The sequence below is a fragment of the Electrophorus electricus genome, chromosome 21, assembly GCF_013358815.1.
Source record: "Electrophorus electricus isolate fEleEle1 chromosome 21, fEleEle1.pri, whole genome shotgun sequence".
NCBI classification, from domain to species: domain Eukaryota; kingdom Metazoa; phylum Chordata; class Actinopteri; order Gymnotiformes; family Gymnotidae; genus Electrophorus; species Electrophorus electricus.
Window position 1 is genome coordinate 2,993,711 of NC_049555.1, and position 5,000 is coordinate 2,998,710.

General features: G+C 49.5%; 1 protein-coding gene across 1 annotated transcript in view; it reads right to left on the bottom strand.

The window, feature by feature from the left end:
* Positions 1-5,000, bottom strand: part of lrp1ba (low density lipoprotein receptor-related protein 1Ba) — a 228,376-nt gene that overhangs the window by 180,240 nt on the left and 43,136 nt on the right. The gene's annotated exons all lie outside the window — the stretch shown is intronic.

Here is a 5,000-nt window from a genome sequence, read left to right on the forward strand (position 1 = left end):
TGTTATCTGAATCTAGAAGAGAGTGAAAACTGATGGATTTATTTTCTTTTTGTCTTTTTGTTAGGGAAGACAGGTAAAGACAGTGAGAATTTAGATAATTAGCCATAGCCATGTAATATTTAGCCATATATCTTAATAATGTATCAGACACCGATTACATTATGAGCTGTAACACTTAAAGCCAATCATTTTACAAGGGCAAAAAAAAAAAAAAAAACATTTTTGTGGGCATTTTGTGCTACTGGAATGATGTGGATGCTCTCACTGCAGTATCTACGGGAAGAAGCTGTCATAGATCAGACTTGCTCCTCATGGAAGACTCGGGTTCAAATCTGACATCTTTAATGACTCCTTGTCCTAACTTGACTCTCCTGATCATCACAAAGCAAATCCGACATGCTGGAAAAAGACTGAATAATTCTTAACCATGCAGGAAACATGTCATTCGCTGTGATGGGGGTGGGGGGAATCTTAATAGTGTCTGAACAATATCTGGCTTTTAATTGTTTTCTGTCATCTTCCAGCGTGGAACTGACAGCGGCAATTAACGTCCTCGCAAACGGTGACGCAGCCTTATTCAACAGCCCGGCGGCACAATGCCGAAACAGAGGAATCCGTCAATGCCACGCGCACGTTAAAAGCATTTTGAGAATTTCTCGACTTTCATTTCTGGAAAACCTTTTCATCTGGACCGAATGGGCTAGCGTGGCAAAACTGCTTCAGGTTTAAGTTGTCAACTTTTGCAAAGACGGAGTAACGAAGACGAGAAGAAGTAAGCCGAAAGTACCTGGAGTCCGAGCAGATTCGGTAATTATCAGTGAGAATGGAAAACCGCAAGATAAAAACATTTCCAGAATTGCTCAACTTTGATTTCTGAAAAACATTTTCGCTTGGACTGAATGGGTCAGTGCTGAAACTTTAAATTGCCGTTTTCAAAGAAGAGAGAAATGTGAACAGGTTCAATATCTATAGTATGTATGTAATATATATTGTATATCAATGGGGGTTACTGATATGTACAGTATGCATTATGTACAGGAATGTGTTGTGGCCGAAAAAGGAAAACAGAGCACTGGTGGTGTCGAGCACTTTCTCTGCGAGGGGGAGGATAGAGAGGAAGGGAAATGGGTCAGCGCTTACTCCTCGTTTACTCCTCGCGCATGGCAGCGTATCTGTTAAACCACGGGGGCGCGGAATCAACGGCGCCTCCTGTATGGAGGCGCAGAACCGGTTCCTCCTCTGTCTTCCTCCCCGCGAGCTCGTCGTCAGCTCTGGCTGCTGGAAAGGGGGGGGCCCATTAGTGCCGTGCTCCGGCTGTGCCTCCACACCTCGTGCGCTGGTGCGCAGGGGAGCAGCACCTCCCCCGCCGGCGCAGAGGGAGTGTGCTGACCCGCGTGCACGCCAGGGGGTCACCATGAGAAGATGGCGTCTAGTTTCCTGCCTGAAGACCCGCCGTTCTGAACCAGATGGTGCCAGAGGTTCACTATGGGAAGCATCTCATTATATCCGAGCCAAATCGTCTCCTCTGATTAATAATAATTTGGTCTTAATTTTAAGTATGCACTGGCTTTGTATCCAGGTAGAAAGTGTTTATGTGCAATCCAGACCTCCTAAATGTGTGTCAACAAATAGCAGCCTTAACGTGCTATTCTTTGCCCTTAGAAGAACACACACACACCCTTTGGGCCCTGAGCTTGTGACAGATTTGTTATGTTATGCTCTCTCTCTCTCTCTCTCTCTCTCTCTCTCTCTCTCTCTCTCTCTCTCTCTCTCTCTCTCACACACACACACACACACACACACACACATACACACACACACACACACTCACAGTATGGTTCTCTCCAGACTCCATCATTAAGGTGCTGTAGTTCCCCAGGGTTCAGACAGGCAGACTATCGGTGGAGATGAATGACACTCTGCTGTCTAAATATGTGTCCCCAGGTACAGAGGGGAGTAGAGGCTGTGGAAACGGAGAGGAGTCAAGTCAAGAGGAGCGATGGAGAGTGTAGCGTCTTTAAAAGAACCCAGATGGAACCAGGCTCTACTACATTTACTTCTGGATAAATAAACCCACAAAGCATATGCGTTGCTTTATATGTGTGTGTGTGTGTGTGTGTGTGTGTGTGTGTGTGTGTGTGTGTGTGGATGATTTAGATTCAACACACCCTTCAAAGAGGATCGAGGTTCATGTGCATAATAGGAAACAAACAAACAAACAAACAAACAAGTAAACAAAGCAGCAATTGCTAGTCGCGGGGAGGCGAGAGGATCTGAGGGAGGTAGAGGGAGGCAAGAAGGCGGCGCACATTACAGCCGGTCTGTAATCAACACGTCGTAATTCACACCCGAAGCAAGTCGGAGACTGGAGAGCCAGACGAGAGCTCACGCCAGCCGGCGTAGGCACCTGTAGAAGGGACGGGAGGCGTGGCTTAAAGGGAAACGGCGAACAGCAGTGCGACAGAACGCCCGCTGGCGTATCGATTTCGGCAGAGGACTCTCCCCCCGTTTAGCTGCCATCCTCCTTGGGGAAATCACTTATCTTTTCCTCCGAGGCGCACGGCTGCGCCCGGCCAGCTCCAAGACGTTGCGGAATAGAGCTGTGACAGTTCAAGTGACGGAGGAGAATGGCCTTAAGATCATTAGCGGAGTGTCCAGCCAGGCAGAGCTTAGGACCGCGGACTTCTCTCCTTACGGCACGTCGCCTTCAGCCAACGCGCACGGCGAAGCCCGAGCGCCTCTCGCAAAACGCAAGCTTCAAATCCCCTGCTTGCCGTGACGTTCGGGAGTGATATTCCCCGCGTCCCAGAGCTTTTAGAGCATGCCACGGCTTCTTTTCCCGGGTTGTTTGCATGCCGCGCGGGAGATCCGATGTCCAGGGTAAACTTGCTTCCATTCATTTTTGCAAATTAGATTTACTCAAATAGAAAAACACTACACACGACTGTGAGTGTGTGCGCGAAAAGCACTCGTCATTGCGGCATTAGTGTTAATGAGCCACAAACCGCATCGAGCTAATTAACTACAACACCCGTCACCTGGGCAAACACAAACAGCTTTTATTCTCCTCTCCATCTCTGAAGGCAAAGAAAATAAGTGCAGCTCACAGGAAGAGCCACTGGTCATCAGTGAGCTGGCGTCAAAAGCAAAAAGTCTCTGTATAAAACTGTACAAAAATAATCTGTCTTATTATCATTATTATTATTATTACTTAGTTGCAGGTACAATATGGCTACGTGCAGTTCTGACTCCACCTTGATGAGTTGAGGATTCATCTTTTTGTTATTGATAATAGGGCTATTTTGTACTCGCGGCGATGGTGTTGATAGTTTGTGACGACAACCAAACCGTGGCAGCTACAAGACCATGCACCACGAGCTGGCATGGCACAGCATGGCACGAAAGGGCGTAGCACGAAGGGCGTGTTGACACGCAGGCCTCCAGAATTTGGGTGGAGCGGAAGGGAGAGTAGAAAGTGTCTCGGTCTCGATTGGCCCGGTACCCCCATGCTCGTTACGGGCTAAACGAGTGGAAGCAGGTGGGAGTGATTTGCCCCGAGAGATCACACGGAGGAAGGAGCGTCATCTTTTCAAAGACGAGAGGGCATCCGCGTGGAGGCGGGAGGATGGCAACGCCTAGCGGGTGCACCGGGAGCACGAGGAACGCCTCGCCCGGCCCCTAGGGGGCGATACAGCGCAGATCAGAGCATAGTAAATAGATGCAGGCATGCCTCGTCGTGCTCACCTGCCATTAGAGCTGCGAAAGACAGCACAACCTGAATCAGACGGCTTCACCAGGTGGCACAGGCTATAGCACCTCCTAGCTGTAGCCGTCAGAACACTGCCGAGGCGCTTGTGTTGGATTTTCAGAGCACGAAAGCAATTTTGCGGAGCTCAAAGTGTCAGCCTTCGCGTAAGGTGCGATTTCAGCTCAAGAGAGAAATTTGGCCACGGATGCTGACCCAAGATCAGAATGATTTTTCCATTCGCAATCGGGAGCGCTGGGGCTGAGCCAGCCCCAGCTGATCTGGCTACTCTGTTCGCCCGGTGGTTCTGTGCCGCGAGCCAAGCTGATGTAACACACGGACACAACCATCCTCATTTTCGGAAGTGCGAGCGGCGCGCTGACAGCACGGCTTCTAGTCAGGCTTCCAGTCAGGCTCGCGGGCCTGGACCGCCATTGGCTGCTGTCTCGCGGCCGACCACAAAGGCCGCTCGGCGCCTCACAGCGCCACAGCGAAGGAGAGGATAACGGCCCCTCTGTAAAAATGTCTGACACGCAGGTTTTGTTTTTTTGGGCGCTTTTACTGCTACTGACTGCAACATCGCTTCTCCTATATCCGTCCTTTTTTCTCGGATGCGTCCACGCGCAGATAAAGACGGCTGACCAACCGTAACCAGAAACCAGCAAACAGTAACAGGAAACCAGTGAGTAAGAATTTCCAAGGACCCCTTGAGCCGTATCACGCTGGAAATAAACGCACCCGCTGCAGTGAGCTCAGCACAGGGATGCCGTGACGCTTTCTCAGTTGCTGACCCGCCTGCTTATTCTCCAGGGCGGTACATAACTATGGGGTTATGGGGGAACAGCACATCAAATCTCAGTTGATTTTAGCTCCTATTTCCCACGTTGAACAGTAAGTCCCGGTGCATGATAAATCCCAACCTGAGAGGTGGCGTTCACTCTGATAAGTGACAGACTGCTGAAAGCTGCAGAACAAGGCCTGGGAAGCCAGACGGGGCTAAATATAACCTGGCTGGCAAACTAGCTAAAACGAACCAGAATAACACCACACATCATTAATATGATAATAAGATCCTGATATTGGAGGCATGATTCACTCTCCCCATACACTAGATCAAAGAGAACTGCCCAGCTGTACCCACGCTGAGATATGACTCTTACACACACACACACACACACACACATTCACATCAGCACGCACACACTCTCGCTCGCTCACACACATAGGCACACACAAATTCACATCAGTACACACA